The sequence below is a fragment of the Antechinus flavipes genome, chromosome 4 (assembly GCF_016432865.1).
Source record: "Antechinus flavipes isolate AdamAnt ecotype Samford, QLD, Australia chromosome 4, AdamAnt_v2, whole genome shotgun sequence".
Lineage (NCBI taxonomy): Eukaryota > Metazoa > Chordata > Mammalia > Dasyuromorphia > Dasyuridae > Antechinus > Antechinus flavipes.
The window spans coordinates 172,502,497-172,527,921 of NC_067401.1; the positions used below are offsets into that span (position 1 = coordinate 172,502,497).

Consider the following 25,425-nt stretch of genomic DNA (forward strand, 5'->3'; position numbering starts at 1 on the left):
CTCAGAACTCTTATAGAATATAATTCTTCTTTATGGTACTCTTCCATTGCCACTTTCCAAGATACTCTTAAAACTAAAATGAAAGTCTAAGATTGGTCCAACCACCACCACTTTCTCTGAGTTTTCCACTTTTCATATCATCTTTAGGTAACTAGCATTATAGAATATTGATATGGATTCTGAAAACAACTTCCATATTATACCCCTGATCATAGGATTAGGTGTTCTATTTGTGAAGCAGTGCTACCATAAGACTTGGAAAAGTTCTCTAGTATAAGAATTTATTGGCAAAGATTTGCCATATAAGAATGGACGTCTTTATGCATAGTCTCAGTTGATTCCCCTCAAATTCTTCCTTTTTCTGTCTATTGTATTAATTCACCCAGAGTTAAGGTATTTTGTCCCCTTAGAAAGTTCTATACATCCAAGGGAAATGATTGGTATGTCCCCATTACTGACATGAACTTTTTCCCCTCCGGATTGTAGAGACTAAGGAGTAGATCTTTTAGGGAATGCTTTGTTTCTTAGACTTTTCAGGGAATGTTTTGTTTCCTAAAGACATGGTCTGGGGGGAAGAGGGGAAGGGAGAACTGTATTCACTTTATTACAGGGAACATAAATTCATTTAGGAGAAAGAGGATCTCTTAGCTCACTTTGTCCAGAGATATTAAATGACTTGCCCATGGTAACACAGGTAGTAGGGTGACTCCACAGATAGAGAGACAAAAAAGTATATGTTTCTGAAAACTGAGCAACAACAAAAATAATGACACAGATACCTACTATGTAAAGTCTCTTTCATCTATTAAATTGTGTGACTGTATAGGGTAAGATAAAGTGAGGGGAAAAATTCAACTCCTTTTTTTTGGTCTATTTTCTCTAGGAAAGGCAATGATCTTCAAATTGAAAAGAATAAAACAAAAGTAGAATGAAAAATGAATTATTGATGTATTGTTTTTTTAAAGGGCAGAAAAGGTGGAGTCACAAAATTATAGGCTAGTGAGTCATTCCAAACAAAATTCTAGAACATATTGAGAATTTGACTGACTCTTGTGGTAAGCACTCAGGATACCTCCCCCACCAAAAAAACCCAAATAAACAAAAAAAAAAAGTTCTTAAAGGAATCACAGTCTACTTGAAAAGACAATATACAAACAAATATGTACACACACAATCAAAATATATTCAGAATAAATTGGAGATGATTTTAGAGAGAAGGCACTAGCATTAGGGGGACTGGGAAAGACTCAGAGAAGTCAGGAGTTGGAGAGAGAAAAACCATGGAAGATAGCCAGTGACAATATTTAGAGATGGAGTGTCTTGTTTGAGGAACACCAAAGAGATCAGAGTCCTGCATCAAAGAGTATTGCAGGGAGCAGGGAGGGATAGCTGGGAAGGAAGGAAGGGTGAATAAGGTACAAGAACACTGAGGATGTAGGAAGAATCCAGATTATGCAGGACTTTAAAAGATAGAGGATTTTAAATTTGATTCTGAAGCAGGTTGGGGTCCCTTTAAGAAACCATTTCCTATTGATCTGTGATTCTGTTCAGATTCCCAGCCCCTCCTGGCTGAGGCATATCCTTCCCAGACAAGTCGTCTTTCCAGGATGCCAGAGCCTTTGATTCAATAACAAATCCTGGTCAAAAAGCATCCCTTTGAATTCCAATAGGAGATCTGGGCTTGTCCCAGTCCCCACTGGGTCTGAGCCAACTTGGGCTCTCCCAGCCCTCACTGGTTCTGCTCTGCTCTGGTTGCCCCAGTCCCCACTAAGACACCCAAAATAATAAGCTTCCATCAACTAAAATCTTTGCAGATGGACCTTGGCAGCTCCCTTTACTACAAAGATCTTCTGTCCACTGAAAAATGCATTCTCAGTACAAAACTCCATTTTCCATAGCCATAGATCTGTCACTATAGAAGTCAGTCTCTTGGTAAACTGATTTTTATCTAACAATAAACTTTCATTTTGCAACGAATATTTTGGGAATGAGTGAATTCTTTCACTCCTAAAACCTGCAGCCAATTTAAAGGAGATTCTTTTTTTTTTTAATAGCTTTTTATTTACAAGTTATATGTATGGGTAATTTTACAGCATTGACAATTGCCAAACCTTTTGTACCAATTTTTCCCCTCTTTCCCCCCATCCCCTCCCGTAGATAGTAGGATGACTAATAGATGTTAAATATATTAATGTATAAATTAGATACACAATAAGTATATATAACCAAACCATTATTTTGCTGTACAAAAAAAAAAATTGGATTCTGAAATATTGTATAATTAGCCTGTGAAGGAAATCCAAAATGCAGGCAGGCAAAAATATAGGGATTGGGAATTCAATGTAATGGTTTTTAGTCATCTCCCAGAGGTCTTTTGCTGGGCATAGCTGGTTCAGTTCATTACTGCTCCATTGGAACTGATTTGGTTCATCTCATTGCTGAACATGGCCAGCTCCATCAGAACTGATCATTATATAGTATTGTTGTTGAAGCATATAATGATCTCCTGGCCCTGCTCGTTTTACTCAGCATCAGTTCATGGAAGTCTCTCCAGGCCTTTCTGAAATCATCCTGTTGGTCATTTATTACTGAACAATAATATTCCATAATATTCATATACCACAATTTATTCAACCATTGTCCAATTGATGGGCATCTACTCAGTTACCAGTTTCTGGCCACTACAGAGAGGGCTGCCACAAACATTCGTGTACATACCCTATTTATTAATTGTACCATCTAGTTTTCTTATTCAAGGATGTGGAATATTAGTGGCTGGTAAAGCTCAATTGCTCCAGTCCATCCTCCACTCGGCTGTCAAATTGATATTTCTAAAATACAGGTCAGATCTATGCTACCTCCTTTCTCTTCTTTATGATCTCTTTGGAATATAAGCCCAGTAGAAACACTGCTGGATCAAAGGGTATGCACAGTTTGATAACTTTTTGAGCATAGTTCCAAATTGCTCTCCAGAATGGTTGGATGTATTCACAATTCCACCAACAATGTATTAGTGTCCCTGTTTTACCACATCTCCTCCAACCTTTTTCATTTTCTTTCCCTGTCATTCTAGCCAGTCTGATAGGTGTGTAGTGGTATCTCAGAGTTGTCTTAATTTGCATTTCTTTGATTAATAATGACTTGGAGAATTTTTCATATGGCTAGAAATAGTTTCAATTTCTTCATCTGAGAATTGTCTGTTCATATCCTTTGACCATTTAACAATTGGAGAATGGCTTGATTTCTTATAAATTAGAGTCAATTCTCTATATATTTTGGAAATGAGGCCTTTATCAGAACCTTTGACTATAAAAATATTTTCCCAGTTTATTGCTTCCCTTCTAATTTTGTCTGCATTAGTTTTGTTTGTACAAAAACTTTTCAGTTTGATATAATCAAAACGTTCTATTTTGTGATCAGTAATGATCGCTAGTTCTTCTTTGGTCATAAATTCCTTCCTTTTCCACAAGTCTGAGAGGTAAACTATAAGGGAGATTCTTAATAACTCTCTTATAGACACTAACCTCTAGACCACCAGGAATCTAGACCACTCAAACAGCCTCAATCCTAGAAGTATTAGGGAGCCACTAGAGTTTATTGAATAAGGAGGTAGCATAGATCTGACCTGTATTTTAGAAATATCAATTTGACAGCCGAGTGGAGGATGGACTGGAGCAATTGAGCTTTACCAGCCACTAATATTCCACATCCTTGAATAAGAAAACTAGATGGTACAATTAATAAATAGGGTATTGGACTGGGAACAAGGAAAACCTGCGTTCAGATTCTTCCTCAGAATGTTATACACTACTGGGGTGACCACTGAGCAAGTCACTTAACCTCTCTTTTCTTAAATTTTCTGATTTGTAAAATAAAGATGAGTAGTATTGATGTAATATAGCTTCTAGGGGAGACAGCAATAATTTTAAGATCCCCTGACTTTAGGGGACTTCTGTTCTAGTAATCTATCAATGATTCTAAAGTCCTCTGGCTTTGGAATCTGACCAAGGCTCATTTGCTTTACATAAGGTGGGTCAAAGACCTCCTGGGTACCTAGAGGAAGGTGCTAGATTCTGGCTTTTTTTTGGAGGACACTCTACCTTTGGCCTTTTTGTAACTTCTTTGCTGATCTACTGCTTTGCAACCAAAGCAGAGCAGCCAACCTGTGGTAGGGTCCTCCCTATAAAATCTCCATCCACAAGGAGATCGCCCCCACCCTGATCTGCTCAGTATGCTAACCAATGGTTCTATCTCCCTGCCTGGGTTAGCCTGCTCCTGATGATCAGGACAAACCTTTTCTGGCGATCTTCCATATTATCTTCTGTTGGTAAGTTGGTGTATTTCTAATATTTGTAGATTTTACACCAGTTAAGCACTATTTTTGAGGCTGACTTTGGTTAATTAGTAGTGAGGGTATGAGAGGAGCTTAGAATGTCCCATTGTGTCTTCTCCACTATCTTGGTTCCACCCTCCCAATTCCACTTTTTAAAGGAATTTTTTCATTCAGTGAATTTTTGTATCTCCTTTCTCATTTTGTTTATTCTACTTTTTAAGTAGTTCTTTTCTTCAATGAATTTTTATATCTCTTTTACAATTAGACCAATTCTGTTTCTAAAATATTATTTTATTCAATATTTTGTTGTGCTTCTTTTGCCAACTCACTACTTCTTCCCCCCCCCCAATTTTTGTGCATCACTCTCATTTTTTTTCCATCCCTCCCTCACCCCCCTTTCACTCATTTGTTTCTTCAATCCTTCCAGGAATTCTTATTTCAATGAGCATTTTTCCTTTGAAGCTTTCTAGCTGTTTCTACATTCTTGTCTTCTTCTGAGTTTATGTTTTGATTTTCTCTGCCACCATAGTAGGCTTTCATGGCCAATTTCTGTTTTTTGTTATTTGCTTAATTTTCTAGTCTATTTCTTGACTTTGATCTTTATGTTAAAGTTGGGTTCTACTCACCTGAATAGTGTGGAAATTGGTAATAAAAGCCAAATTTTAGCTTTTTCATGCTGTTGTTATCAGAACAAGTTCTGGGGATCTGTAAGTTTTTTGTGCTTTCAAGGTGGTGTGATCCAGGGAGAGTTATGGTCAATGTTCTCTCCTGATTTATGTGCTGATCCTGCTTGCTCCCCTGCAATCACAAGCTTTAGCATTCTTCTTGGCCCTGGAACTGTGACCAGGTCACCTGTTCTTCTGCATTCCCAAATGCTAGTACTGTAATGCCGGAGGAACTGAGGTAGGAGAGAGATTAGAGAGTTTTTAATATTTTATTAATGGGAGAGTAAGATTGACTGGACAGGACTCTCGTCTCAGATTATCCAGTCAGACAGAGATAAGTATACTGGAACCAAGGAATCCATATTGGTCCCAGGGCTGGAGGACCCAAAGAATCCAGCGTCCAGCATACAGCTGCCAGATGCCATTCTCCAGCCCTGAATGGAGGAACCCCAACTTCTTAAATACCTTTTTGGAGACAAAGAAGAGAAAGGGAGGGAAAGTTTTTTTTTTATCAGGGAGGGGAAGCCATAAAACCTAAAAATTCCAGAGACAAAGAAGTAAAGATATCATGGGTTAATCTTGGAATATTCTAAAGGAATATTGTAAATCCATAAAAGAGTCAGGAGATCTACTCTTTTATCTTGCTAATTTATAACCCGAGAGCGAATAATCCTTAGTTTTACTGGGTCAGAGACAGAACAGTTAAGGAAACTGAGACAGGGAAACTGAGTCAGGACAGTTAAAGAGAACTGTGGCATAACATTCCACACTCTCTCTCCTAAATATTCAAACCTTTGAATCTTAGCACCTTCCTCTAGGTACCCAGGAGGTCTTTGACCCACTTTATGTAAAGCAAATGGGCCAAAATAAAACTAGAAAAATGTAAAGACTCATATGGCAAGAGCAAGTCTCTCCCTGATAACCCCAGAGTTAACAGCTGTATAGAGGCTCCCTTGTTGCAAGCATGTCAGGTCCTCTACAGTTTTTGGAGCACCATCTCAGCCAGAGAATCCAATTTGAGATGGACAGTTAGGTCTGTGGTCATTTTGCACTTAACTCAGTCTCTGCTTACAAAGCAGCAGGATCCAAGGCCCATTCAGAGAGGCAGCCCTCTCCATGGGGGAAGGATGAGGCTTGGAGTAGTTCCACCCGTCCCCACCCAGAGAAATAGGCAGGGCTGCTACTAGAATACAGATTTCTGAGCAGATTACGCGCAGTTAGACCATCATGGCAGGTAAACTCCAAACTTTTTAGGTGCCTCATGCCAAACTTCAAGGTCCTTTGAAATGCTGAAATATTTAATGAGCTGGGGTTACAGGACTGAAGAAAAATAGATCAGAGAGACTGCCAGTGTCAGGACAGGTGTCTGAGTTCTAGAACTTAAAAAAAAATAAAATAAAATAATAATAATAATTCCCAAAACTGAGTCTGCCAGGACAATCTTAACAAAATAAGGGAGTTCAGAGTTAAAGCAGAACCAGCAATCTCGGCAGAAAGAGAAGATTCAGAGGGAATGTCAATTGGCACTAACGGTCAGGAAGAATAGGGGAACATGACAAGGTCCTGCGGTGCCAGGGATGATGGTGGTAGGATAGGATCAGCCAGGACTGGTGGTCTAGGTGGGACTATAAAGCAGTCAGAGGTCCCACAGGCTTGGAGAGGGGTGGATCTTTACACTGAACTATGAGGTAGTGGCTGAATTGAAGACCGCTACCAAAGGGTGAAAGCTCGGGACTGCTTCACTTCTGGTGGGACGGTTCCTGGATTGTTAGGATAATTCAGCGGGGATACAGTGAGGTCTGGGTCTGCTGATCAAGGGTTTGGATAGTCAGCCTAAAGGAATCGTCAGGGAGGGAGCACCACCAAGCATTAGGGCACAATCAGGCTGGAGGGTCTATCAGGGCCCTAAAGTAGAAACAGGGAGCTAGGGAGGAATCTATTGTCATAGAGGGTTCTAAACCTGAGCAATAAGTAGCAGAAAGAGTGGGGCCCCCCTCTCAAGATTCCTAAAGGTCATTGTCCATATGGTCTTTGGGGGCGTGTATGTTTCCCAAAGCCTTAGAAAGCATAGGGAGGAGGAGGACTGAGAAAAACCCCATGACAATACAATAGGAGGAATGGCGAAAGGGGGAAGGGGCCTTTAGGGGAGATTATGCAAACAGATTAGGGTAATCACAAACAGTAACAAAGTAAATACAAGGATTGAACTTCCCAGGATTTTCCCACCCAGTGTCTTTTAGGGGAAATCAAGGACTAGAGGAGCGAATCAGTCTGTATTAGGGGATCTTCACTGATCTTTGCTTTCCATTCAGTGGTAACAGCTGGTTTCATTTTGCTGTGGTGAATCCAGGCAGGGATTGATTCAACTCTTGCAGCAGTGGGCGTGGTGAGGATCACAGTATACCGATGCACAGGGTCAGTGAGAGGCGGTGTCAGTGAGAGGGACAGGAAGGAACTCACAGACGAGGTGTGAGATGGTCTTTCTGAGTTTTCTGTAAGGCCTGTAAAAACTTTGTGGGGAATAGATAAGGTGAAGAACTTACAGGAATGTATGAATTCTTTTTCTGTATTTTATTATTTCTGTGTCTCCCCTATGACCTGTATATGTGCAGGCTCATATCTACTTGAGCCTTGGCCAGCTAGAAACATATTTACTTAACCTGAACTGGTGACATTTATTGGTATTTGACATTTATCAATATTTAGTCTATTAGCTGGACCACTGTCTGCTTGATTAAGCCTGAAGGCCTGACTTTCTGTTTCCTAGAGATCAGGAGATTTCAGGGAAATAGAAACCTTCCATTCCAATCTCCCCAACTAGCAACAACCAATTAGATGCCTCCCCCTCCCCTTCTCAATGCTCTCTTACTTGTGATGTAATTTCTTGTATAAAAGCTATGTATCTTTACTACTTCTTTAGCCCTCCTACCGCGAGCTATCTTGCGATGGGACAGCTCATCCTCCGGAGGTTTTTCAATAAACAACTTTTCTGCCTTCTACTGAGGGATCTCTGAGTAGTCATTTTGGGTAAGGGTCTTCTACATCCCTCACAGTTGGGGGCTCGTCCGGGATGGGGTCTTTGGGGGAGATGGCTATGTGCACCCCAAACAGGGACAGGCGCCCACGGAGTAGTTTTCTCCATGGTCTCTGGCTCTGGGTGAGCAGCCTCCCTCCCCTCTTAGACAACAACTCGAAGCAGGAATACTCAGTGGAATGCAGAATTGAAGATTGAAAGAAATAAGAGTCCTGATGGCCGGCATTTGCAGCCTGAAAAGAAACATATGTTCTCGAGGTAAAGCTCTTGGGAAGTCTGGGGGTTTATTGGCTGGGTCGAGGGAGACCCTGAGGGATTAGCCCTCTTAAATTTATTTTTGGTGTGGACTGCTGTTAACCCCAACGATAAAGGACTTTTCCTAAGGAAGCTCTCGGGTGGCTGTGGGGGTGTGAGGGTAACATAGGGCCTCCGCCTGGGCGTGAGGGTAACATAGGGCCTCCGCCAACACCTGGATCGGGTCCAGGGTGGTATAGAAGCAGTCCGAAAATTTGTATCAGGACGTTAGCTAGGAAATTCAAGACTGGAATGAACTTCCAGATATACAAGAGAAGAAAACTGGGAGGATGTGTATCCCAGGATTATTTGGGTATATCAGACTTAAATCTGTATGTAAAGGTGAAAATAGAGTTTTGTGAATGTCTGTGTGTATGTCTGCTTTGCATTGCCTTTGTTCTGTGTTAAAAGTTAGAAAGCTCATAAGAGATAAGAATTCAGCTCTGTGTTACAGGCTTAGAAAAATATCAGGCTGAATTGTGGGAACTGGAATTCATTCAGAGTAGTAATTCTTTCAGAGTGGCTCAGAATGTATTGGTCTTAGAATTTGGGAACTAGTTTTGGGCTTCTCAAGGAAAGAAAATCTTTTTTTCTCTTTCTCTCCCTCTGTCTCTGGCAGTGGCTTTGCGGGAGGAGGGAAAGAAGGGGGAAAAATAAAAACATAGATTGAAAGTTTGGAAAGTTTTGAGAAAATAGAAGAACAGTGGCTATCGCTCCTATAAACAAAGAGCCTGTTATCAGGACTCAGCCAGAGAAAAGCATTCTCAAGGTAAAGCAAGGATTGGTGCTTAACTCTTTCCTGCTTACTAAAGAAAAGACATGGGAATAAAGTATCTAGGTAAATTTTAGGAAATTTCACAAACTGAAGTAAAATAACTTTAAATTGGTGTGTGTGATAATATTGGAAAATTTAAGATCGGAAATATGAGACTGCAGATATTGGAAGGGAAGAATAAATATAGAGTAAGAGAGGTAAATAGTAGAACACAGGGGCGTTCTGACCTGTTGGACCTGTGGGAAAACTAGGCCTACTTCTAAAAAAAAAAAAATTTGCAGGAAAAGAAAGAAAAATCATTATTAGTAAATTTGCCTTCATGGAATTAGAGAACAGAAAGTTTAAGAAGACTAAACTGGGTAATTGTTTGCAATATTTGATTAAGAGTTTTGGGAATTTACTATATTTTAAAGAGGTACTATAATTTTGAAATTGGAATAAAATTAAAATTGGGGGAAATAATTTACTGTTGCCTTACACATGTTAGATTTATTCTGAGTATAAAATCTTAAGAATTTTTCGAGTATTGTGGCCTTTACAACTGAAGAGAAAAAACTTTTCTTTTTTTTTTATTATTTGGTTGGACTTCAAATTGAAATATAGGTTATTAAACAAAATGCCAGTAGCTTACCTTAGGGAGGGCTTATGTTTGTATCTCCCTACTTAAATGGTATGTTGCTTTTTAAAAGCATTGAGTAATTTGTAAACTATATTGTAAGTTTTATGAAATTTGATTCAAAATTAATTGTGAATCTTGAAGTTTAAAGTTTAAAAAAAAAAGATGATTTAAAGACAAGGGAAAAGAGATTGATTTACAAAAGCAATTAATAGTTTAAATAGAGCATCTAGTCAGAAGGATTTTTGGTTTAGGAGTGTTTAAGGTATGTAATAAATTTTGAGCAAGTAAGCATTGGAAAGAGAGAGAGACAGAGAGATGGGATAGGAGAATGAAGGTAATTTAAGAAGGATTGATTAGTAGAAACAAATGATTTCAAGAAGTCGTCAGTAGGAAAAAGAAGGAACTGGTTGGAAAGGGTAGTCACAGAGAGATGGCTGTGAGAAGGGATGTGTTTTTGTGGGAGGAGAGAAAGTGAGCAGCAGTGGAAAGTGGCTGCCGCTTGGTTCCTTTGGCTGAAGAAAACAAATGGTTATTTAAAGAGACAAACTGCTCTTACAAGATGTTAATTGATTGAATATTTGTTTCTTTAGATACATAATGGTTATGAATATTAAAGAATATGATCAGAAATGTGGTATATAGTTTGAAAGGGTTATTTCAAAAAGTTTAATTGATGTTTTCAAGAACTTTTCAGATTCTTTTTATGTGAAAATAGGAAGTTTTAATTAACTGTATTGATGCCAATTATCTGAAACGGGACTTCAAGGATAATAGTTTTTGCCTTCTTCCTTTTGAAAATGTTTTTGTTGTGAACCATATGTAGTTTGGGATTTTTCTGTATATTGGGTATTTTAAAAGCAAAATAATTGGTATATTAAATTTATTCAAGATGCAACATCTACTTGGGTATATAAGAATTGTGTGAATTTTCTGGGATAAATTTCTTACTGTTATTGATATAAGGTCATGGTAAATAACTGAGATTTATTTGAAACTTTGGAGACGAAATTCTTTGGGCTTGTAATTAATGCTATTTGGAAGTTTTAAAGCTCCACTCTTCAGTGTGCTGAAGATTGAGTTTTAACTGCTTATATTATGTTATAGTTATGTTCTTGCATTTTTTCCTCCTGTGACTGATTTCTATGATCAGAACAATAGTTAATAAGAACTGTTAATGTAATTCAAATATGTCATACCTTGCTGTTTCCAATCTGGTGATATGTAATCTTTATATCCTAAATACTTAGGCAAATAAGTATTTAGCCTAGTCATCTGTCTGTTACTGGATATTTGTGTTTTATTTTTAAAATGTTTTTTTTTTTTTAAATGATAAGAGGACAATTTACAATGGTCTGTGAAACCTAACTGCTATTTATTGGAACTATAGCTATCTGCCTGTCCTGTGAAGCAAGCTTATTCCTTCACATAGGAACTGCTGGCCAATCTATACTGGCCTCCCCACATGTTGTTGCAGGTCCAGACTGTTCTAACTTTGTTAGATTTAGTTTTTTTGTTCTAGATTTTGGTCAAATTACAGATTATTGAATCTCTTCTGAGACATGGATCGGCCCATCTGAAGCTTAGATTGACACCACACCCACACCCTTGCATGGATTGAGCACCTTCGCCCATTTCTCAGCCTGAAGCAGCTAAGATCGAGACCATCGCCAGTGCTCCTGATGTAATTTGGACTGATATGGGGGAAGTGGGAAAGTGGTTGATGAATTATTGTTAAAATTACAATTCTATTACTAGAGTTAGAAAAAAATGCAAACATTACTGTGTGTTTAAGATTTGGGATGGAAATTATTAAAAATGGTAACTATTGCTATTAAGGAAGCTATAAAATGTTTATAATATCTATGTTCACTTCAGAATATGTAATTGTTTAAGGTATTTGATTTGATTTGATTTGATTGATTTTAGGAAACTCCTCCTGTACTAGACTGTTATGTATGTAGGAACTTTAATTCACTCTTGGGATTTATATGTGGATGGTTATTTGACTATTTATTATTTTTTTTTTTGGATGATTCCTTTCCATGAGGAAAAAAAAAAAGGAGAGGAAGAGATAGGGAACTAGGGAAACTGGTGGATTTTTCTCAAAATACCTAAAAGAGTGGGAACCCTTAGTTTTCTTTCACTTTTGCCTTTCGTACTTCTGCCCCATCCCCTATACCACCAGTTCAGATTAAATTGGAAGTCCTTAAGCAATCTTTTTTGTTTTTACTATGTTTTAGCTTTGAAACCCCTCATTCTGTGGAATTGCCCTGGCAGACTCAGTTTTGGGAACTATTCTGTTTTAAAGAAGATTAAGATTAAGACACTTGTCTTGGGACTGGCAATCTCCAGCCCTGTAACCCCAGTTTCTTAACTGGTACCTCAGCATTTTTAATAACATTGCCCTTTTGAGATCAAGCCTCTAAAGTTTGGTGTTTGCCTGCCTTCATGTTCTAACTGTGCATGCTCTGAAAGCTCTGCTCAGAAATCTGTATTCCAGTAGCAGCCCTGTCTGTCCCCTGGGTGGGGACAGGTGGAGCTACTCTAAGCCTCACCCTTCTCCCCTGGAGTGGGTTGCCCCTCTGAATGGGCAGCATGACTGTCTCGAGCTCTGCTACTCCCTATATAAGCAGAAGCTGAGTTAAGTGCACAAATGACTGCAGACCCCATAACACAGTGAACTGTCCATCTCAAACTGGATTCTCTGGCTGAGATGAGGGCCTTTGTACTGCTGATAACTCTGGGGTTGTCAGGAAGAGACTTGCCCTTGCCATAAGTCCTTGCATTTTCTAGTTTCATTTTGATTTATTTGCCTCATATTGGGTTGGTCAAAATTATGGTGCTGAGACCTCCCAGGTTTCTAGGGAAGGTAATTCAATAATTCAAATATTCAGAAGAGTGTGTAATGTTGTGCCTCAATTTCCCTAGATTGTCATCTTTATTTATCTTTGTATTTTTATGTTTGCCAAATGCCAATCTGTTCTGTGATAACTGTTTCTAAGATAGTTGGTGGAAGCAATTTTTATGGTATGAACTTATTGCAATCAATGGTATTATCCTGTTGCTGCTATGTCTATCCTGTATAATTACATTAGTAACCAGAATAGTTCAGTGGTCCCTATCAAAATATTGCATACAGAAAATGCTATTAAAATGATGATTCTTCAGAGAAAAGACTGGAATGTATTAAAGAGGGATGATCTTGATTGTGAACTTGATAAACAATGTATAGATATATTAACTGATTTTGAAAAGTGTGTAAGTTCTTCATAGAAATATGATAAAAATCATTTACATATTAGAAGGGGGAAGTTGTGGGGAATAGATAAGGTGAAGAACTTACAGGAATGTATGAATTCTTTTTCTGTATTTTATTATTTCTGTGTCTCCCCTATGACCTGTATATGTGCAGGCTCATATCTACTTGAGCCTTGGCCAGCTAGAAACATATTTACTTAACCTGAACTGGTGACATTTATTGGTATTTGACATTTATCAATATTTAGTCTATTAGCTGGACCACTGTCTGCTTGATTAAGCCTGAAGGCCTGACTTTCTGTTTCCTAGAGATCAGGAGATTTCAGGGAAATAGAAACCTTCCATTCCAATCTCCCCAACTAGCAACAACCAATTAGATGCCTCCCCCTCCCCTTCTCAATGCTCTCTTACTTGTGATGTAATTTCTTGTATAAAAGCTATGTATCTTTACTACTTCTTTAGCCCTCCTACCGCGAGCTTATCTTGCGATGGGACAGCTCATCCTCCGGAGGTTTTTCAATAAACAACTTTTCTGCCTTCTACTGAGGGATCTCTGAGTAGTCATTTTGGGTAAGGGTCTTCTACATCCCTCACAACTTGATAAGGGAAGAGTTAGAAATTTCAGCCATCAAGTCTTCCCTGACCAAGGGCAGAATTGGAGAGGGTCTCCCGAACAGAATCTCAAAGGGAGTTAACCCTAATTTGTTAGGAGTGCATCTACTCCTCAGTAATGCTAATGGCAGGGGCGAGACCCAGGAGATCTGGGTCTCCAAGACAAGCTTTGAAAGGAACTCCTTAAGTGTTCTATTCATCCTTTCCACTTGCCCAGAGCTCTGCGGTCTGTATGCGCAGTGGAGTTTCCAGTCAATGCCCAGGGCCTTGCTGATGCCTTCTGATATTTTGGCAACAAAAGCAGGCCCATTATCAGACCCTATGGCTATTGGAAGACCAAAGCGGGGCATTAACTCATTTAGTATCTTCCTAACCACTGTGAGAGCTGTTTCCTTTCGGGTGGGGGAAAGCTTCTGTCCACCCTGAGAAAGTATACTAACAGGTATTTTGAACAAATATATATTAGTTTCCCCAATGTTCTATCTCTTCCTCCCCCTTTTTTTTTCTCTCACGGAAAGGAATTATCAAATGACCATTCCTCATATAAATCCCAAGAGTGAATCAAAATCCCTATACATAACAGACTAATACAGTAGCATTTCCTAAAAAGGCCTAAAAGCCCTCAAACATAATAATTACACAGTTTTAACAAATCCCATATCAAATCTTAAACACACAATAATAGATGATCCAGGCAAGGTTTAACAGTCAGTCATCAACCATTCCCAAAGTCCCTCATATCAATCCAAAATACACTAGATGCAGGGTCCAGTCCATGGTCTCATTTAAAACTGCTGCTTCAGGCTGTGAAGTGATAGGAGGCTCTCATTCCATGCAGAGTGGATGCATCATGCTGACAATCAAAGCTGATCCAAGCTGATCCAGGTTCCAGAAACAAGTCAATATCTATAATTTGATCAAAATCTAGAACAAAAACACAAATCTAACACATAAAGATTAGATCAGTCTCAGATAGAAAGACTCAGTTCAGACTGTTGCAAAACATGAGGAGGCCAAAATAAATTGGCCAGCAGTTTCCTATGTGATGAGACGAGTTTGCTTTACAGGCCAAGCAAACGGCTGCAGTCCTACAGACCCCTGTTAATTGTCCACTTATCATGTAGAAACCTTAAAGGAACAAAACACAAATATCTAGTAACAGACAGATGACCAGGCGAAATACTCAGTTACCCAAGCATTTAGGATACATGATTACATATGACCAGACTGAAAATAGCAAGGCATGACATAACTGAATTGTATTAACAGCTTCTATTGACCATTGCTCTGATCAGAGAGATCAGTTACAGAAGGAAAAAATGCAAGAACATAATAACATAAGCAGTCGAATTTTAACTGCTTATCAATTGTCCCAGTAATTGTCAGAGGGTGGAGCTTTAAAACTCCCAAATAGCATTAACTAATTAATTCTAAGCCCAAAAACTTTTACCTCCAATAACAGATGTCATTAATCAAATTTCTGATAAATTTTAAACAAAGATTTATCATAACTTTACAGTAATAACAGAAAGAAATTTTGTCTCAGTAAGTTCACAACTTAGAACAATTATCATATCTAGGTAGATGTTACATGAGTGAACATTATACATACAAATCATTTTGCTTTTAAAATACCCAATACATAGAAAAACAGCCCAAATTGCATATTGTCCATAACAGAAACATTTTCAAAAAGACAAAGAAAAAAACTATTATGTTCAGAGGCCCTTTAAATAACCTCAGGATGACCCAATACAATCAATTTAAACTTATACAAAAGACCCAATTCCACATAAAAGAATTCAAGACGTTGTAATGCCGGAGAAACTGAGGCAGGAGAGAGATTAGAGAGTTTTTAATATTTTATTAATGGGAGAGTAAGATTGACTGGACAGGACTCTTGTCTCAGATTATCCAGTCAGACAGAGATAAGTATACTGGGACCAAGGAATCCATATTGGTCCCAGGGCTGGAGGACCCAAAGAATCCAGCGTCCAGCATACAGCTGCCAGACGCCATACTCCAGCAATGAATGGAGGAACAACAACTTCTTAAATACATTTTTGGAGACAAAGAAGAGAAAGGGAGGGAAAGTTTTTTTATCAGGGAGGGGAAGCCATAAAACCTAAAAATTCCAGAGACAAAGAAGTAAAGATATCATGGGTTGGTCTTGGAATATTCTAAAGGAATATTGTAAATCCATAAAAGAATCAGGAGATCTACTCTTTTATCTTGCTAATTCATAACCCAAGAGCGAACAATCCTTAGTTTTACTGGGTCAGAGACAGAACAGTTAAGGTAACTGAGACAGGGAAACTGAGTCAGGACAGTTAAAGAAAACTGTGGCATAACATTCCACACTCTTTCTCCTAAATATTCAAACCTTTGAATCTTAGCACCTTCCTCTAGATACCCAGGAGGTCTTTGACCCACCTTATGTAAAGCAAATGAGCCAAAAATAAAACTAGAAAAAATGTAAAGACTCATATGGCAAGAGCAAGTCTCTCCCTGATAATCCCAGAGTTAACAGCTGTACAAAGGCTCCCTTGTTGCAAGCATGTCAGGCCCTCTACAGTTCTGGAGCACCATCTCAGCCAGAGAATCCAGTTTGAGACGGACAGTTAGGTCTGGTCATTTGTGCACTTAACTCAGTCTCTGCTTACAAAGCAGCAGGGTCCAAGGCCCATTCAGAGAGGCAGCCCTCTCCATGGGGGATGAGGCTTGTAGTAGCTCCACCTGTCCCCACCCAGAGAAACAGGACTGCTATTAGAATACAGATTTCTGAGCAGATTATACACAGTTAGACCATCAAGGCAGGCAAACTCCAAACTTTTTAGGTGCCTCAAGCCAAACTTCAAGGTCCTTTGAAATACTTAATGAACTGGGGTTACAGGAATGGAAAAACAGATCAGACTGCCAGTGTCAGGACAGGTGTCTGATTTCTAAAACTTTTCTAAAAAAAATAATCTCAAAACTGAGTCTGCCAGGGAAATTTTAACAAAATAAGGGATTCTAAAACTAAAACATCCAAATTCAATCTGCACTAGTGAGATAGAGGGTGGGGCAGAAATGCCTAAGGCAAAGTGAATAGGAAGCTAGGGGTTCCCATTCTTTCAGGTATTTTGAAAAAAAAATATATCAGTTTCCCCAATGTTCTATCTCTACCTCCCTTTTTTTTTTTCACGGAAAGGAATTATCAAATGACCATTCCCCATATAAATCCCAAGAGCAAATCAAAATCCCTATACATAACAGACTAATACAGTAGCATTTCCTTCAAAGCCCTCAAACATAACAGCAATTACAGTTTTAACAAATCCCATCCCAAGTCTTAAACACACAGTAATAGATGATCCAGGCAAGGTTTAACAGTCATCAACCATTCCCAAAGTCCCTCATATCAGTCCAAAGTACAGTCGATGCAGGGTCAAGTCCATGGTCTCATTTTTAAACTGCTGCTTCAGGCTATGAAGTGACAGGAGGCTCTCATTCCTTGCAGAGTGGGTGTGTCATGCTGGCAATCAAAGCTGATCAAAGCTGATCCAGGTTCCAGAAGCAAGCCAATATCTGTAATTTGACCAAAATCTAGAACAAAAACACAAATCTAACACATAAAGATTAGATCAGTCTCAGATAGACTCAGTTCACCAGACTGTTGCAAAATACGAGGAGGCCAAAATGGATTGGCCAGCAGTTTCCTATGTGAAGAGATGAGTTTGCTTTACAGGCCAAGCAAACGGCTGCAGTCTTACAGACCCCTGTTAATTGTCCACTTATCATGTAGAAACCTTAAAGGAACAAAACACAAATATCCAGTAACAGACAGATGACTAGGCGAAATACTCAGTTGCCCAAGCATTTAGGATACAATGACTACATATAGCCAGACTGAAAATAGCAAGGCTTGACATAATTGAATTGCAGTAACAGTTCTATTGACCATTGCTCTGATCAGAGAGATCAGTTACAGAAGGAAAAAATTCAAGAACATAACTATAACATAAGCAGTTGAGTTTTAACAGCTTATCAATCAATTGTCCCAGTAACTGTCACAGGGTGGAGCTTTAAAACTCCCAAATAGCATTAGCTAATTAACTCTAAGCCCAAAAACTCCCATAACAGATGTCATTAATCAAATTTCGGATAAATTATTTATCATATCCTTATAAGTCATAACAGAAAGCAATTTTGTCTCAGTAAGTTCACAACTTAGAACAATTATCATATCTAGGTAGATGTTACATGAGTGAACATTATATACATACAAATCATTTTGCTTTTAAAATACCCAATACATAGAAAAACATCCCAAATTGCATATTGTCCATAACAAAAACATTTTCAAAAGGACAAAGGAAAAAAACTTATGTCCAGAGGCCCTTTAAATAACCTCAGAATGACCCAATACAATCAATTTAAACTTATACAAAAGACCCAATTCCACATAAAAGAATTCAAGAAGGTTTTTTTTAACATAGCAATTAAACTCTTAGAAATATTCGTACCAAAGTATGGATCACATTTACGACCATTTTCTTTTAACCAAGAAAACTTTTATGTATCAAAAAACAAATATTCAATCAATTTAACCTAAAAATAAGCATGTCCTTAAAAATCACTTTGCTGCACTGCCGCAATCAGATAAAAAAAAAAGCGGCAGGAACATACTTAGAGAGGAGAGGGGAGGAGAGGATTCCACATGGCCCCCCTTCCTCCAATCCTGACCTCTAGGAAAAAAACTTCCCTCAGGTTCCCCACTCAATTTCCTACATGGGGATCCTTTTTTCAAGATTTAACCCATCAGTTTCCCAATATCAGGTTTCTTCCCAAATCCACCCATTTCCAACTTTCTCTTTCCCCCTGACTACATACTTAAACAATCTCCTTTCCTTTAAATGTAAGCATACTGCTGTATATTAACTTTCCAAACTTTCAAATCCCTTTCAATCTATTTTTTCTTTCTTTTTTTTTTTTTTTTTTCCTTTCTCTCCCTTTTTCTCACAGGCTGCTGCAGTCAGCCAGAGACAGAGAGAGAGAGAAAGATTTTTCAAAGTTCTTGATATTTTCTAAGCCTGCAACACAGAGGCTGAATCCTTATCTCTTACAAGCTTGCTACCTTTTAACATAGACACACACAGACAAACATGGAGCTCCAATTTACTATGCACAGTTGCAACGTTGTTTTCCAACCAACAACATAACAGACAAACCACACAGAACATAGAACATATATGACAGACTACACAGTTACAACATTAAGCAAACATACCATACCCAGAGGATATTCTCCAGCGTCCCAGAAAATACCCGTCTCAGAATTTTTAAACCCGTCGGCATTTATTCTGAGACCACAGGTTGCAACAACAGAACAGACCAGAACCAGAACCAAAACCAGACAGACTTACTCTCCCGAATGCCGAATCAAATGCCGAATCGATTTCGTTGTCCACTGTAGGCTGGACTGAGGCTGAGGAACCGCTTCCTAGGAGTGCTGGTCTTTTCTCAAGGAACAGACCCAGGTCCTGAGCCCCCCTCAGGCCTAGGTGGAGACCGAGAGATCTCTAATCTCTAATCCAGTTCTCAGTTTCTATTATCTCGGTAGGACCTCCAAATTGTAATGCCGGAGAAACTGAGGCAGGAGAGAGATTAGAGAGTTTTTAATATTTTATTAATGGGAGAGTAAGATTGACTGGACAGGACTCTTGTCTCAGATTATCCAGTCAGACAGAGATACTGGGACCAAGGAATCCATATTGGTCCCAGGGCTGGAGGACCCAAAGAATCCAGCGTCCAGCATACAGCTGCCAGACGCCATACTCCAGCAATGAATGGAGGAACAACAACTTCTTAAATACATTTTTGGAGACAAAGAAGAGAAAGGGAGGGAAAGTTTTTTTTATCAGGGAGGGGAAGCCATAAAACCTAAAAATTCCAGAGACAAAGAAGTAAAGATATCATGGGTTGGTCTTGGAATATTCTAAAGGAATATTGTAAATCCATAAAAGAATCAGGAGATCTACTCTTTTATCTTGCTAATTCATAACCCAAGAGCGAACAGTCCTTAGTTTTACTGGGTCAGAGACAGAACAGTTAAGGTAACTGAGACAGGGAAACTGAGTCAGGACAGTTAAAGAAAACTGTGGCATAACAACGTTTCTTAAAATAGCAATTAAACTCTTAGAAATATTCGTACCAACGTATGGATCACATTTATGACCATATCTCTTAACCAAGAAAACCTTTATGAAGAAACAAATATTCAAACAATTAACCTAAAAATGAGCATGTCCTTAAAAACCACAGTTGCTGCACTGCCGTAATCAGATAAGCATAAAAAGCGGCAGGAACATAGAGAGGAGAGGGGAGGAGAGGACTCCATGCGGCCACCCTTCTCCCATTCCTGCCCCAACTTCCCTCAGGTTCCCCACTCAAATTTCCACATGGCGATCCTTTTCAAGATTTAGCTCATCAGTTTCCTAACATCAGGTTACTTCCCAAATCCACTCGTTTCCAACTTTCTCTTTCTCTCTAGCTACATACTTAAACAATCTCTTTAAACTTTCCTACCTTTAAAAAAAGTTTAAAAATCACAAGCAAATTTTCCTTAATCGTTGTTCTTAAAACTTAACAAAGCTCTTAAATCAGCAAACAGACTAGGGGCTGTTTCCAAGACCTCCACCCCCAGAGAGAATTTTGTTTAATTTCCTTTTCCCATTTCAGAATCTAAAGGGGTTTCTGTGAACTTCCAAACCCATTTAGTGCTTTTCTCTGCCTTCACAGAGAAATGCCTAGATATTCCATTCAAACTTCTTTCCTTTAAAATGTTAGCACACTGCTCTTCTCTCTATATATATATATTAACTTTCCGAACTTTCAAATCCCTTTCAATCTATTTTTTTTTAATTTCCTTTTTATTTCTTCCTTTCTCCCCCTTTTCCCACAGGCTGCTGCAGTCAGCCAGAGACAGAGAGGGAGAAAGATTTTGCAAACTTCTGGATATTTTCTAAGTCTGCAACACAGAGGCTGAATTCTTATCTTTTACAAGCTTGCTAACTTCTAACACAGACATGTGGAGCTCCAATTCACTAAGCACAGTTGTAACGTTGTTCTTAAAATTTTTCCAACCAACAACATAACAGACAAACAAATCACACAGAACATAGAACACACCTCACACAGACTACACAGTTAACATATACCCAGAGGATATTTTCCAGCATAACCAGGACCAGAACCAGAACCAGATGGTACACCAAAAGGTACTCAGACAGACTTACTCTTCTAAATGCTGAAACTAACAAAGCTTTTAGACAGACAACTCATACAGAACACACAGAACACCAGTCAAATCACACACAGAACATACAGACTAGTCTTCCAGAACCAGGTCAGGACTCTCACGGTGGCGTCCCACAAAGAGTCAGTGGGAGAACTGTAAACACTGCGTCCAGCTGAGCTCCACCCACACAGAATCCGGAGCGCTCAAACAGACAGGCAACTGCAAATGCAGTTGCAGGGGCCCCTCAGAATCAGAATGCTTTATGCCAATTTTGGACCAAATTCAAAATTTGGGTCTCACTCTCCTGGTTCGCAGAACAGAGATTACTGGACACCAGGGGCGGAGAAAGATTTCTCGTTGGCCACCCCCTAGGATCCGTAATCCCCTTCGCCCTCCAGGGAGAGGGACTGGCCGTCAGACTGAGCCAAAGGTTTATCTCTGTGGGAACCTCCAAATGAAATAGCCCAGGCAATAAAATTCAAGACAGCCGCAATGAGGAAGATTTAGGATTTATTTGGTACCGAGCTCGGGACAGAATGGTCAAAATTCCGTAGCCTCACAACACTAAGGACAGTTTTTATATACGTTTTTCTTTGTTTGGCTATTATTACATTGGAATCTGTGATTAGCATTTTACAACAGGGTGGGAGTAGGTATTCTGTTGCATAAATAGACCACCCACCTGGAACAGATAACCTTAAGGGCATTGTTGACCCGGTCTTTTGAAATACAAAAGAGATCCCCAATCTAACTAAGCAAACTTTCTTCTGCTGGCCCGAGCTGGAAAGGACAGATTTGTCCATTTCAGGGGCAAGAGGATAATGTGAGGGGAGAGAGTAAAGGGGGGTTTCTTGAGTGGGTAAGTTAAGAAATAGGAGGGCAAAGTAATGGATAAAAGTAAAGTAGAAGAATGAGGAGGAATAGGAATAGGATGAGAAGAACAGTGAGGAAAAATAGGAAGGAGGAAAATATGCAAATAATTACAGCTTAGAAGATGAATGGGATGAATTTACTCATAAACTGGAAAATTTGAATTCAGCGACAAAATAAGAGATACACACAAACATAAAACAAAGATCAGGAATAAAATTTCTTCTATAAAAGACAAGGTTAATAATCATGATTTCAGCAAAGTTAAAGTTAAAATAAAAATAAAATAAAAGAGAAAATAGGGAAACTATACTATGAGACAACCATATTATTCAATATTGTTTTAGAACATTTAAAATATTTAGACAGGATAAAATACCTGAAAGCATACCTGAGTTAAAAGAAATAATAAAGTTCATTTAGAAGAACAAAAAGTCAAGATGCAAAGAAAGCAGAGTCAGTATTATCAATCAGACCTTAAACTACATTACAAGGTGAGAGTAAAGTATAAAGTGTAAGTGTGGTTTAAGTAAAGTGTAAGTCTGAAGTGTAAAATGGATGATTTTGATTATTTTAAATTTTTTTTTTGTTTAAATAAAACTTATGCAGCCAAGAATAAAAGGAATGTAGAAAATTGGGGGGAAACTTTTATAAACAATCTCTCAGATAGAATATGATTAGGTTGAAATATTGTTTTGGTATGGGAAATTATGAGCTGGTTAATTTTGGATTAACCAAGATTAAACAAGATGAAAAGACTTGGAATTAGGAAAGAAAATGTTATTCACCTTCAGAGAAACAAATGGCAAGGGGAGGTAAGCATAGTTCAGTCTTACATATATGCGTATGAGTGTATATGTGTGTGCCATACATATATACATACATATGCATGTACACATGCAGATTATTTTATATACATACATATATATGTAGATATAGATACATCCACACTTACTTTCAGTCTTCTTGGGGTGGGAGGAGCAGAAAAAATAAAGAGTACACAGCAGAGAACAAAAGAAAACCTACAAGGAAGCAAAGAAAGCTAGACAAATTTGAAAACAATTTTTGTATATTATTTATTAGTTTCTTTTGAAATGGAAATTTATTGCTCTATATTGAATCCTCTCCTGTTTTGCTGTATGTTATTTTTCTTTTCTTATTTTTTACTTAAGTTTAAAATAAATCTGAAAACTTTTTTTTTTTTTTTAAAGATTAAGACAATACAGGAATCAAAGCATCATGAATTACTAGCAAAGCACTTTACCAATTTCTTTTTAGACATAAGCCTGAAGGCAACTTTCTTAACTGAAGGCATCATATAGCTATTCCAAAATATAAAAACATCCATGTTATCAAATGTGATCTAATTAACATGTTTACATACTATTAACAAACCCTTAAAAAACTCTATAAAGATAAAAAAAATTAATATATTAGCCAAGGTGCAAAAAAGAATGTGACAAAATGTCTTGTGGATTTAGAGAGCAATTTATTATTGATTTAGTAATTATTCAAAAGTGCTGTAATATTTATTCTGCCTAATTCATTATCCAAAAGCTTTTGACTCAATTCTACACTTATGACTAATTTATGTACTGTTAATATATAAAATAGAGCCAAGTATAGTGAGAATGTTAGAATATTTTTACCTGGAAAACCATTATAGATTTTAAACACACTGACAACATAATATCAAGAAAAATTCCCATAAAATGTGGCATCTTTTTCTGGGAGACATTATAAGCCCTTATGGTACTGCCTGCCTATACTTAATCAATTGACATCGGTCCTAAACAGAACAAAATTTCATTTTTTTCTTTTTGTTTATTATTGCAAACCTAACAGTTAAGGACAAATAAAAATGTTTCTGTAAACAAAGTAAAACAAAAATACGATTTTATGAGAAACTATGAACAATTATAGAGAGTTTGTTTTTTTAAAATACTTTCAAATTTAACATTCCAATGTTAAATTCCAGCACTGCTCTGATTGTCTATGCTCCTTTTGAACTTCCTTTTGATTTTTTCAATTTATTTTCTTTAAATGGTTTATTGATGCTCATTTCTTCTATTTTGGGGAGAAAAAGCATTACTATCATTGCCCCCATTTTCCACCCTAAATGTCCCCTTCCACCAAAAAAATAATAAATACTCTACTGTAAGAAGTTAGACAAACACATCTCACATGATATTTCTAGTGCATCATCTTTCTGTCAAGAAAGAAAAGCATGCTTTCTCATGGGTCCACTGGACTTATGGTTGCTCACTACACTGATCAAATAAATCATTCAAATTGTTTTTCTTTATAATGTTGTAATCATTATTGATTATTGGTTCTGCTCACCTCACTCTATTCATTCATAAAAGTATCCCAAGTTTCAGTGAATCCATTCATATCAGTATTTTTTACAGCACAGTAATTTTTTATATTCCTTTACCATAGGAATCGATGGATGCCCCCTTAATTTTTGTTTTCCTATAACAAAAGTGCTATTATGTGTTTATACTTTTACATATACATTACATATGTATATATATATATATATGTGTGTGTATACATATCTTTTCCCTCTTTCATTCATTTATCTCTTTGGAATATATGCTTTGGCGCTGCATCACTGGTTAAAAGAATGTGTACAGATTAGTGACTCTTTTGGATACAATTCCACTTTTCTTTCTAAAAAGGTTGGACCAGTTCTTAGCTTGATCAAAAATTCATTAGTGTGCCTGTCTTCTTATAATACCTCCAATAATTGTAATTTTTCTATAGCTCCATCCATAGAGGGATTTTCTTGTTCACAAGTGGAGGATATGAAAGGAAAGAACTAACATGTACAAGGATGAGTAGATCTCTGGAATGGGGCAAAGATCACTGATTGGAAGCTAAAAACGAAGCTATCATGTTACTTTAACCTTCACATCAACTCTATGAAGTAGGTAAGGCAGGTTTTATTAGATCCATTTTATATCCAAGGCAGTGAAAGATAATGAGGTATGCAGAGATCATTAATCCCCTGACTACTGAAAGAATGTTATTCTTGTAGACATCATCCCAGACAAAAGATGAACAAAATATGTTAAATCAGTGGTACTAGATTTTTTTTTTTTAATCTCCAGCCCACTTAATTTTCCTTATAAGGCCTCCTAGTGTTTAACAATGTTGATAATCTGAAAATTCTTCCTTTAATTATTAAAAATCTCTTTTGTGACAATTTAGGCCATCTGACCTACAGTGGTGGTCATTCTGGGGTAGTGAAGGTGCCTGAGTCAAGACTGGGAGTTCCCTTCCCCCATCCTTTGGAAGAAATTACTTCTCCCACCTTACCCCCCAAAACACTTTGTATGTATTTTGTATGTATTGTGAACATACTTATCTATTTGCCCAATATAATGTAAGCTTTTTGAAGGCAGGCCTGCTTCTTTGTTTCCTTTCTATCTTTGGTATCTTGCACACTTCCAGACACATAACAGGCAGTTACTAAATGTTTGTTGATTGACTGATAGATCCTGCATCTTTGAAATGTTTCTTTCCCCCGGTCCCCCATCACCAGCTTTATGAAGCTATCAATCAGCATCAGGGCTGCCAAAGATAGATTATCAATAATTCACATCTATGTCTGAATTGACATTGAGAAACTGCTCAGTCAGCCAATTATAACATTAGTGGAAAGAAGTGCTTTCCTTCTC

At 37.9% G+C, this 25,425-nt stretch overlaps 1 long non-coding RNA gene across 1 annotated transcript; it reads left to right on the forward strand.

Annotated features, from left to right (window-relative positions):
* The first annotated feature begins 4,808 nt into the window (after window positions 1-4,808).
* LOC127560704 (uncharacterized) lies at window positions 4,809-18,633 on the forward strand. Its single transcript, XR_007953390.1, has 2 exons — window positions 4,809-5,827; window positions 16,011-18,633. It is a non-coding gene; the product is annotated as an uncharacterized LOC127560704 (long non-coding RNA).
* The last annotated feature ends 6,792 nt before the right edge of the window (window positions 18,634-25,425 follow it).